Below are 11,069 nucleotides of genomic sequence, written 5' to 3'. Positions count from 1 at the left end.
ATCTTATCTGTCCACGGGCCCAACTACGACGCGGGTGCGAGAGAGCGCGCACATGCCGGCGAGTAGCGAGTGCCATAGCAGCCGACGGGTGTGAGCGAGAGCCAATGAACTGTGCACGCAGCCAAGACACACCCCAAATGCCGTTGCCACTGGCCGTTTATCGCGTACGCACACACACACACACGCACAGTCATACACTCACACACTCACACACTCATTCACTCACTCACTCACTCTCTTGCCACCGCTGCGTCGCCCTTGCTCATGCTCGCGTGTTCGCTTGCTCGCCGTCTCTCTTTCTCTCTCGCTCTCTCTCTCGCCTTCACCCCAGCAGCAGCAGCAGCTCGCACAAATGTTTACAGAGCGCCATTGCTCCAGTTCTGTTGCCGTTTCTCTTTTGGCTTCTGCGTGTGCCACGGCTTCAGCCTCCCTGCGCGCGCGCACCTCTCCGCCTGCTGTCGCCCTCTTTAAGCCCCCAGCTCCCCCCGCTCCGGTCCACAATCCAAACAATACTAGCTGCTGGGAACTGCTTCTGTTTATTATTTGGCTGCTGTTGTGAGGCGCTCTCAAGGGTTTGATTTGTATTCGTACTTTGTGGGTCCTTTGTGCCCGCTTCTGTTGGAGCGCCCCCGCTGCTGAGGGCAACCGAAACCGTTACCGCTGCCGTTTGCTACGTGCCCTGACCGAGACCGAGCCCGAGCCCGAGCCCTAGCTCTAGCCCTAGCCCGATTCCACAATGTTCATAATAATAAGGCTACTTCTATCGTACACTTTTGAGGGCTGGCTGTCTTTTTACTGGGTGTCAAGGGCGTTTTGTTATCCCATTATTCTCCGTTAGCCGCCATTGTTGGCTCTGCTTCTTGTCGCTTGAGGCGCTACTGTGCGCGCCCCTCGACTCTGGCTCTGTGTCCGCACCCGCCCCGCCCCGTCCCGCTCCGCCCAGCCTGCCTTTGCCTTGCTCTTGTTGTGCTCTCGATTGTGCACAAATAAATAAATAACTGTTCTTTTTGACGTATACCCGCTGCCTGGATCTGTGTGCTTCCTCCTGACTTTGCCACCCCTATCCATTCCGCATTCCGCATTCCGCCTTCCCCCATCGGATTCCCGGTCCCGGTTTGATTTGCTCACTCCGGCGCAGTTGGCAGATACTTTTTGCCAAAATGCTTGGAACAAACGAAATTTATTAAAATTCACAACAGCTTTTGTGCAGTTCATAATTTTGGTTTTTATTTCGCATTTGCCTCTTGGAGTGTTTGTTTTTTTGCTTTCCTTATTCTTTTGGTTTTTATGCAGCGTGACTCGAAATGGGGTATTAGCAGACGGATCTAACCAGACAAAATGTTTTTCTTTTAGTGTCAATCGGAAGTGCGGGAAGATTATATTATTTATTGTTATTAATCTTTTACTTGAATAACCCAATTTCTCTCTCTCTATCTCTCTTACTCTCGGAACCAAATCAATTTGATTTATGCTTAAATATCTTTTTAGATAATATAGGTAAGTTACATTCGAGGTATTGAGAGAGCATTCGAGTAACTTTATTAGATTAGAGCTTTGACAGCCAGATAGATGGAAGTGCAACTTTGTAATCTCTACAAGTAAACGCTCTCCAAAAATCGTCCATTTCAGCAATCAGACTTTGTCGAGTTGGCAGGCGGCAAATGCACTTTGAAGTTATATAAAAGAACGAAACTATTTTTGATTAGTTTTGGTCGAGCAGCGCACTTGGTGTAGCGTCTAGTGCCAGGGCAGAGGCTGAAGTACTCGCGTATGTCAGTACTCTAGCAATATCATAACCCATTTATGAACGCAATGATATGGAAAATGACTTCCCATTCGATCGGAAAACCCCCCGGTGAATAACACCTGTCAGTGAATGTGGCTCTGTTTTATGTTGATAACCTGCGACCAAAAGGGTTAAATGAATTTCGGTTTGATGTTCTGTTGTCCTGTAATTACATTTGCGTCACTGCAGGACGCAGACTACAATTTGGTCTAACCAAAGCCCATTTTTATCATCAATAACCGATGCAGGGCAAATGCCAAATGGCAAATGCCAAATGGCAAATGCCAAATAGCAAATGGCAGAGGCCACTTTTCTATTGATGACATGATATCTATTTTGGGGCGCAGCGTTGTGGGATTTACCCAGGCACATTTCAATTATAAGAGAGAGAAAAAAAAATGAAACCAAACAAAATTAGACTTTCGACTTGCCTGCTTGATAGCTGCCGGGACCGGGCCAATGCGCAAAAAGGGGCTTTAACATAGTTGTGTGTTATCGGGTAATTGGAATGTTTCCGAACAAAATGGCGGAGCTCCACATAAGGGCTACGTGCCGTAAATTATGTGCGCTACGGCTAACTGTTGTACAACATTCGAGGAGAAGGTATTTTCAGAAATTACAAAAAAAAAAAAACACTTTTATAATTTTGGCTTCTTTTTCTTGGCTTTTATTGCATTTCTTTGAGTGTAATCTGTCAAGTGTCTGAAAGTCTTGTATCCTTTGATGGCCGAACAACAAGACTTAATGCTCAGCATTCGTGAAGTCGCACGCGCACACAAAATTGATATGCAAAGCATTCGGAGGCGGCCAAAAGTGCCACAAATCTACACCTAACGCAAACACACACACGCACACAAACACACTCATACACATACACACGGTCTCACATAGAGAAATGTAGCTACATGCACATTCGCATCCTCATTCACGTCCGCGCCCTTGTTGTTGTCACATTTCCCTTTTTAAGCAACTACCAAAAAGTTCACAGCAGTCGTTGCAAAGTTCAGAGCCATTGCTCAGTCGCCAACTAATCCGGCCTAATCCCGAAACATGACGAAATGAAATACGATGGTGCGTAGGGAGCGCCGAAGATGTCGCTGCCTGCAAATGTTGCCCCTATTTCTTCCCATCCATCCCATGGCGTCGCTGCGTTCTGAACTAATTTTGTATGCCTTATGAGACGTGCGCGACGTTGGAGTGGGAGTCTGGAGCTGGAGCTGGAGACGAGGGCCGGGGCCTCTGCCTCGTTTCCCTCTTAGCTCGCCCGCTCTGCCCATTTCCTTTGCCGAAGTGGGCAACTCTTTCGCAAAATGGCGGCATTGATTTCCTGCCCGCCTGCCAGCGAAGTCAATTTTCAGGATTTGCGAACGGCTTTGCTGGCCAGCCTTACATTCTTTAGCAGAGATCTCTACGAAAAGCACTTCCCGCAAGCAGTCAATAAACTATACGCACACACACCCACACATACGCACACATACACACATGAGTGTGCCAGCTGCTCAGTGGCTTTTGCCGACTATGAGTGTCTCCGTCGTTTGTTTGTATTAGTGTGCGTAGCATGTCCTTGTTGACATTGGCAGCTCTGTAGCTGAAGCAACGCCCTGCATAGAGCCAGCTAAAAAATCTGTGAAAATAAACCCACAAAGCTCGTATCCCCATCAAGTCAAATGCTTGAGTACAGAAGCCACCGATCGGAACAAAATCTAGTAGTAGTTCAATCAACTTCCAGCAGCCAAGCAAATTGCTGTACTAATTAATAAGCGCAAAAGGCAACAATTCAGAGGAAGGCAAAAGAGGAGAAAGAAAAGAACGACATCAGCTCGAACGAACTGCGGTCCAAGCAGCTGCAGGAGTCGCCAGTGGCATGGGGCATGATGCTGCTGGCTGTGGCAGCCACGTTCTCCTGCGGCAGCATATCGATTTAAATTAATTTTTGTTAGAGAGATGCTCAAGCGAAAATCCTCCATTACCGTAAAGTACTTGTAACAAAGTCCCCGGTGCCCTGATGTCGCATACGTATGCCGGACGAGCAGCTGCAAAAAAACGAGAGAAGATATTGGGAAAAAATACAAAATAAAGCGACAGGCCAGCAGCGGGACTCGGACTGCTGGAGCGTTAGCTGGTGCAGGAGCTGGCGCTGGCGCGGGCTGCAAGGTGGGCCTAACAAATTAAGCGAGACACACATCGTGTCGTGGACGCCGCCGGAAGTAGCAGGACCAGTGAAAATATGATGACATTTCCATCTTGCGGACACGAAGCATCCGTGGCCAAAAGTTACATCGATTGTTGGCCAATTTATGCGCGGCACGTGGTGTGTGTGAAATTTCCATTTGTGATGCTGAGGCTGATTCCGACGCTGACGCTGAGGCTGAGGCTGAGGCTGGTTCCACCGCAGCATTCATGCAGCAGCATCCTTTGTTGCTGTGCCTCATCATCTTCTCACACACGTACACGCACCAACACAAACACACACACACACACTTACACATTCGAACTCTCTCTGCCACCTTATCTCCAGCCATTCCATGGCCCATTCACTCGTCGCTGCACTGCAGCGCTCTGATTGGCTGCGCTCTCGCCACTCGCTGCTTCAGGGCCACGCCCAGCGAGTGCTGCGCGTCGGGGGTGTGGCCTGCACGAATTTTGTGGTTACATGCGCAAAGGTCTCGCCGGAGTGCGCACAGATTTCCCCAGGCGCAGGATGCGTTCTTCCATGGAATTGTTGGTGCGTGCCCCTCTTTGGCTGTTGCACATTTCCCAGTCCGGCGGTCTGGCGAGTGGCGCGTTCCAAGATTGGATTTGTGCGCTCAACAGCAGCCGAACAGCTGTTTGGGATTGTTTTGATAGCATTTTAACTAGAGAGTTGGCAACACCAAGAAGAAGACAAGGAATGAAATGAAAAAAACGTGGGCATGAATACGCAACAGAAAATTGATGGCCTCAACTTGTCGCATTTAATTAGGCTCTTGCATTACCTGGACTTTGAAGCAGTGCAAAAGAGGAAAGAACTGCCTCTGCTTGATTTTGTAAGCAGAATGAGAAAGTCAAAAATAGATCAAAATATATAGGCAATAACTGATTTCGATTCACCTTCTACTTGAATGCTTTCTTGATTATTATAAAAATTTGGTTATTAGATGATATGATGGCAACAGCTGTCCTTTATCTGTCCTCATTTTGTAAAATGGCAAAAAAAAACCAACTTCCCCTCCCGCTAGCGTACACAAAGTGTAAGATGGGACGGCCTCGACGCTATGGTCGGCTATTATACATACTTGTTTATAATAAATAAACAAGTAAACCGGTTTATTCTCTCATTTTTACCTACTCTCAACTCTTGAGTCTTGCCTTGTATTGACTCATGGGCATCAATCATTGAGTGTGTTTTGTAAGCACGATCTCTATGGGCTGACTTTGGCTGCAAGCGTTGCTCAACATAGGCGGCACCACATCAAAGCCAACTCTGGCTGCCACCCAACCGCCCAAGCACCACCCAAAACAAAAAGCGGACATCAAACAAAGCGCGTAAAGAGTAAAAGCAAAATAATACATATTTATATATAGATAGATATATGCTTGTGTATAATAGATAAATATACGTACATATATGTATGTATATGGACACTTTCAATAGTTGCCGCCAGCAAAAAAAAAAATAGAAACAAAACAAAACAAAAGTGCCCAAATTGATCTCAGCCATTGGCTGACACATTCAAAGCACTTACATGTGTGTGTGTGTGTGTGTGTGTGTGTATCGTCGATACTTATCTTTGGTATTTCGATTCCGATAAACTCTTACAGAGCAGCCGCGTAATGTTTGTACATGTTTGCTTTTTTGCAGTTTCCGTGTGTACATAATTAATTAATAAATCAAATAAACAATGAAAAAAAGCTATAACAACAACATTGAAAGAGTTCTGCATTTGCCATTGATATTCATCATCATCATCAGCAGCAGAAGTAGAAGCAGAAGCAGCAGCAGCGAAATAAATTTGTTGAATTCTTATCAGTTATCAGGCCAAATGGCTGCCATGAAATTGGTCGAGCTTCTGGAAGGGATGGACCGAGGGGGCCCACAAGTAATCCATCAATTTTCGGTACAAGCGAAAAAAAGTAGCTGCAGCCGAACATCAGAGAGGCCGCCGCCAATGTCGAAAAGTTTGATTTTCGGCTTTTTATGCGCTCGAATTAAAATGGGGATTACAATATCAAAATGTTTGCTTATGATTTATAGCGAGCCGAAGACAGCAGACGCAACCACAACAGCTCTGACACCGTCACTATGACTGTGACACCGTCTCTGTCTCTGTCTCTGCCAGATACTAACTATATATGTATGCATATGTGTATCTATTTCCCACATGAAGATCTCAAATCCCATGCCCCGTTCCATTTCCATATGCTCAGTTTGTGGGGCTGCGTGCGCGGAACGTGAGAAATGTGGACTGACTTAGTGCAGTGGTTCAGCTGCTTAAGCCACATGGGCTTTGGCCAGATCAAAACGCCATTTTCCATAAGGCAACGCACTGCGAGGTGGCCGCCGACACTGATGCATGCCACCGTGGCTCCGTGCTGCTTGCCTAAGCAAATACTACGCGTTCGAATGTGACCCACAACTGTGAAGATTTCCCAATCTTATTTGGTATAATAACTATTTCCATATGCATTCTGGGCCCTGGACGCTGGTCGCCCGCCTGTGGGCAGGTGTTGAGTGTTGGCTCAGTTTCTCACAGGGTTGGAGCATGCAGTGTTTGCTGAGCTTACGATTGTGTGTGTCTTTGGATTATGGATCATGTTTTAAGTTAACTACCGCATTTACATTGGATTAGGCGTTGGTGGGCGTGGGAAGCAATCACAACTCTCAAGGTCTAAGCAAACCTTCTCAAAAAATTGAACCTATAAAGGGATTACGTAAAGTAAACAGTGAACCCTGGATTGATTTGACAAGGCAAGAGCTGTGATAATAAAGATACTGTTATTTTTCATAGAAAGACATAAAACTTGTACATATGTATATTTATGCATTTATGTATTTTAGACAATTATTTTTCTAAATAGAAAAATTCGGTATAATTATTAATTATTTATTTCTTTTGATCCCCAAAAGAACAATATTTAGATTAATTAATAGAATCATATTATAATATTTTTATATAACTTGACTATCAAATCAAGAAATCATCTTTAATTCAGTTACCATCGACATATGAAACCAATGTTAGACTGAGAATCTATATTATATTTTAGTCTAGCCACTAGATTCGCTTGCTTGCATTCAGTTAACGAGCCAGACAATGTAAATAATAAGGCATCTGAAGGAGCTGCGCGATCTGCTCTAAGTGGAACTGAGGGGTGGTTCGCCTGGTCCTTTGACATTTGAAAATCAGCTCAGAGAATGCTTACTTACGAGCGCGACGGCACTTTGTTATTTTTATATTTTCAAATTATAAAAGCAATGGCAGGCGGCTTTGTTGTCACACTTGGCTAGAGGCTGGAGTGGAGGTGTTCGGGGCCGTTGTTGCTGTGGGGTTTCGCCCGTGTGCGTGTGAATCCTTGACACGCGCTGGCGCTTTCGAAATGCAAAAATAAATAATTTCAATTTAAATTCGTTGTTGTTTTTAGCCGCATTGATGGGCGCAGGCAGTGTCTGCCAGCAGGGGCGGGGGGCAGACACTTGGCTGTAGTTGTTTTTAGAATTGAAACATACGTTTCTTGCGCATTGTTTTCATTTTGATTTTAGCATAAGCAACACTCTAGGGCAGACAGCGAGGCGTGGGAACCGACAACATCGATCGGCCGTGGCACAGCCGAGCGTCAGCTGTCTTTAATTTCGCAATTATGTGCTTAACTTTACAGCCCTGGCCTAAGCCGGCCACTAACTACCAATTTGGCTACTGTTCGCATTGCCATTGGCCATAACTGATTCCATGGAGCTGGCGTCCAGTTCGCCTCTGCTGTTGTGCTGGCTGCTATCAGCAACAGGCTGCGGCTAAGCCAGCTTGTCAATTTTGTATAAAATTTATTATTTTATTTGCGTCAGGTATTTCTCTCTGTGTGTGTGTGTGTGCGTATTTCAGTATATTCTCTCTACTGTTGGCAGCAAAAATTATTTACATTTTGCTTATTGCGCCGGTTGCCTATTGCCTCGCATCCCTTGCCCTTTCCCCGTTTGCTCGCGAAATATATTTTGCAGTTGCATGGCCAAAGGCAGACCACTGTTTGCCCTTGTTGTTGCTGTTGCTGTTGTTGTTGTTGTTGCTGTTACTGTCATAAAGCGCTGTTGTTTGCCCTCGAACTGTGCCTGCTATCACGGAGAGTGCCATAAAACTTGCATTGCATTGCACGCAATCGACAGCGACAACAACGCGACATCGACAGAGAAATGTTTGCTCAATTTATGACCCACAGGCGCTGACGTCGTCGCCGTCTGGAGGGCCCCTGGAGACCCGTCCGTCCGTCCGTCCGACTGGCCGACTGTCCGTCTGCGCGACAGGGTCAGCAGTTAGCACTTACCAGTCAAAAGTCTACACAGTCACCAGTTGCATTTGCTGCCGGTCATATTAATAAATCAGTCTGGCATACCCACCAAAAAACCAAAAGAAACAAAAACAAAGAAAAGAAATCGAAAATAAAAAAATATCAATTTGCCATACGCTGGGTCCCCAACAAATCAATTTGGCAGCTGATTGGCGGTCATATGATGATGCCTCATTCCACTGACAGCCGCTGGACACTTCATTGACAGCCGCTGCTGCGAATTTTCAGCTCGCTTCACCTTCGACTGATAGAGCGTCGCACACCTTGGACTCCAGTCGACGGCAACGCGGCGCATGAGTAATGTCACCCGGGCGAGGGTGGCCAGCATGAAAGCAGAACGCAGAAGGCAGAACGGAGAAGGCAGAGGGCGAAGCAAATGAAGCAACAAAATTCAGCAACAGTAGCCGCAGATTAAGAACCTTTTAAGGGATTCATGATTTTAATTTTTTTTCCTGCTGCTCACAATGCAGCGCGAACAGAGTATCTCGACTATATAAACCACTATATAGCATGTGCTCTATGGAGCATGGACTTGAGCAAATGGCTCAAGATTATTTTTGGCTCTTTATCAGCTATTTTCATAAATTCCTTCGAATGCCAAACTTTGATAATAAATTTCTAGATGAATCATATTAAATAAATATATGTATATATTGTACAATAATTTAGCAAAGCTTTCGGATTAAAATAAATTGAGATTCTGTCAAGTCATGTCTGAACTATGCAAGATTATTTGTTAATAAAAATAATCTCTTGAAGCTATAAATCTGAAAACTTGGATCAAAAGAACTTAATGTCAAAATATTTAAATTACAAATAATATATACATATATATTTATATATGTATAAATTCATTCTATAGAATGATTTAATCTATTCGTGTGTCGTTATAACTACAAAACTTCTCTATCAGATAGAGTGCTCAAAATTCGTTTCGTGCCAATTACTTTTATTTTCTTATTTTTTCTGGCATTCTGTTGACATTGTTGCGTTGCAGGACGTTTGTTTACTTTGCCATTGGCCTGGCAATTTGGCAGCAAGGACACGCACGACAGCAGCAACAGCAGCAACATAGCAACAGTAGCAGCAGGAGCAGGACGAGCGAGTATCCTGGGCCGTGTGCTACGGCCGTGTCCTGCTCGATATCCTGGTTGTTTGCTTCGCGCATTAAGCTAATTATGGCCAAATAAAGCGGCTCGAATCGAAGCGCGCGCTCTGTGCAAACAGTAGATGAAACAGAGCTAGAGGGGTTGCTGCTCTGCCGCACAGGATGCCAGCACTTAACTTCAGCTACAGCCTTGGTTTCCTCTAGCTGTGGTTGCGTTTTTGATTGTTTTTCAATTTTCTGCATTGTTAGACTCTTTGTTTCCTCTTCTAGTCGGCATTGTGGGGCATGTTCAATTTGCCGAGATGTCACGTGTCGCCAGAGCAACTGCAAGTGCAGGCTTGACACGTGTCTGCCCCGCTCCGCTCCGGTCCGGTCCGCTCTGCTCTGCTCTGCTCATCCCATGCACCAGCTGTTTAATGTAGACAGCGGCAATGGCAAATATTTAAGCAAATCAATTTTGTATGCTCGCCCATTGCTCGGGCATCAAATGGCAAACGTATCAGCAGACATTGCGCACGCCCCGCTCTGCCCCGGCAGTAGCATCCGCCAGGACCAGTTAGCGTCCAGCCACGTGTCGTCGTCATCGACGACGCGCCTCTTTCGTTCTCGCTGCTAATCTATCAAACGCGCGTTGGCAGCCAACCAAATTGAGTTTGTTTGGATATCATTTCCCGGCCTGTGTGACTCTGAATTCTTGTTGTGCCGACAGCAGTGTCCGCCTTTTGGCTACCTGCCCGCAAAGCCACTGCCAAAAGCAACTTTCACTTGCCCCGCTGCCACCTCAGCTCCCATCGACGCTGCGGGCTAACAACTTTTGTGCTCGGTTCCCACATTGTGCCGCCGCGTTGACGTCAACGTCAATCAAATTAGGCTGTCCTTGGCCAGCGCTTCAATGCTTCAACGCTTCGACTCTACAGCGCATCGACGCTTGCCAGCCCGTGCCAAAGTTCACACATCAAATGTTTTCCAAGGGTGGCTTTTATTCCCCTTCCATTTCCTTCCCTTCCCTTGCTCTCCTTTGGCTGTTGCTAACTTGCGATTTGCGTTTGTAAATGTTTTTCTAATCAGATTTGCCTGCTATACACGAGGGAGTGCAATTTGTTTTGATGTGCCAGGCGCAATTCGTTTAAGTGACATCTGAGTGTGGGTTCAAAGGCAGCGATGACAATGCCTACGGCACGCATAATTACTTCTGCTCTTTTGCCAGGCCCAGAACCGGGACAGACGTCAAAACATTTTTTTTTTTGCTCCGAGACCATATGCTTTTGTCACTATCATCTTAGTTTGAGTTGCTAATATATAATATTTAACGTTGATTAGTGTCCCAATGTCTTTATAGATCGAATAGTTGATGCAAGAGTAGAGAATTTTGTATAAATCTGTATTTCTAGCCTTTCTTGATAACCTCCTTCCCTATCTCTATGTAGTCTCAGACCTATGCTTATCTTGGAGATTCCGATTTGTATTCATATATTGTCCTATCCTTTCCTTTAATAGAAAATATTTAATTGAACATATCAAGCTGAAGAATTTTCCCCATACAAAATTCAGTGTTAAGTTCTTCCCATGGTTCGTCTTTATAGATAGCAAACGCCTATCACATACTCTATTCTGGGCAGCTCTATTAGCAGAAGCAAA

This window comes from Drosophila navojoa, chromosome 2 (genome assembly GCF_054131105.1).
Source record: "Drosophila navojoa isolate 15081-1374.11 chromosome 2, UAZ_NAV_1.0, whole genome shotgun sequence".
Classification (NCBI taxonomy): domain Eukaryota; kingdom Metazoa; phylum Arthropoda; class Insecta; order Diptera; family Drosophilidae; genus Drosophila; species Drosophila navojoa.
Note: the sequence above shows the minus strand (reverse complement) of the source record.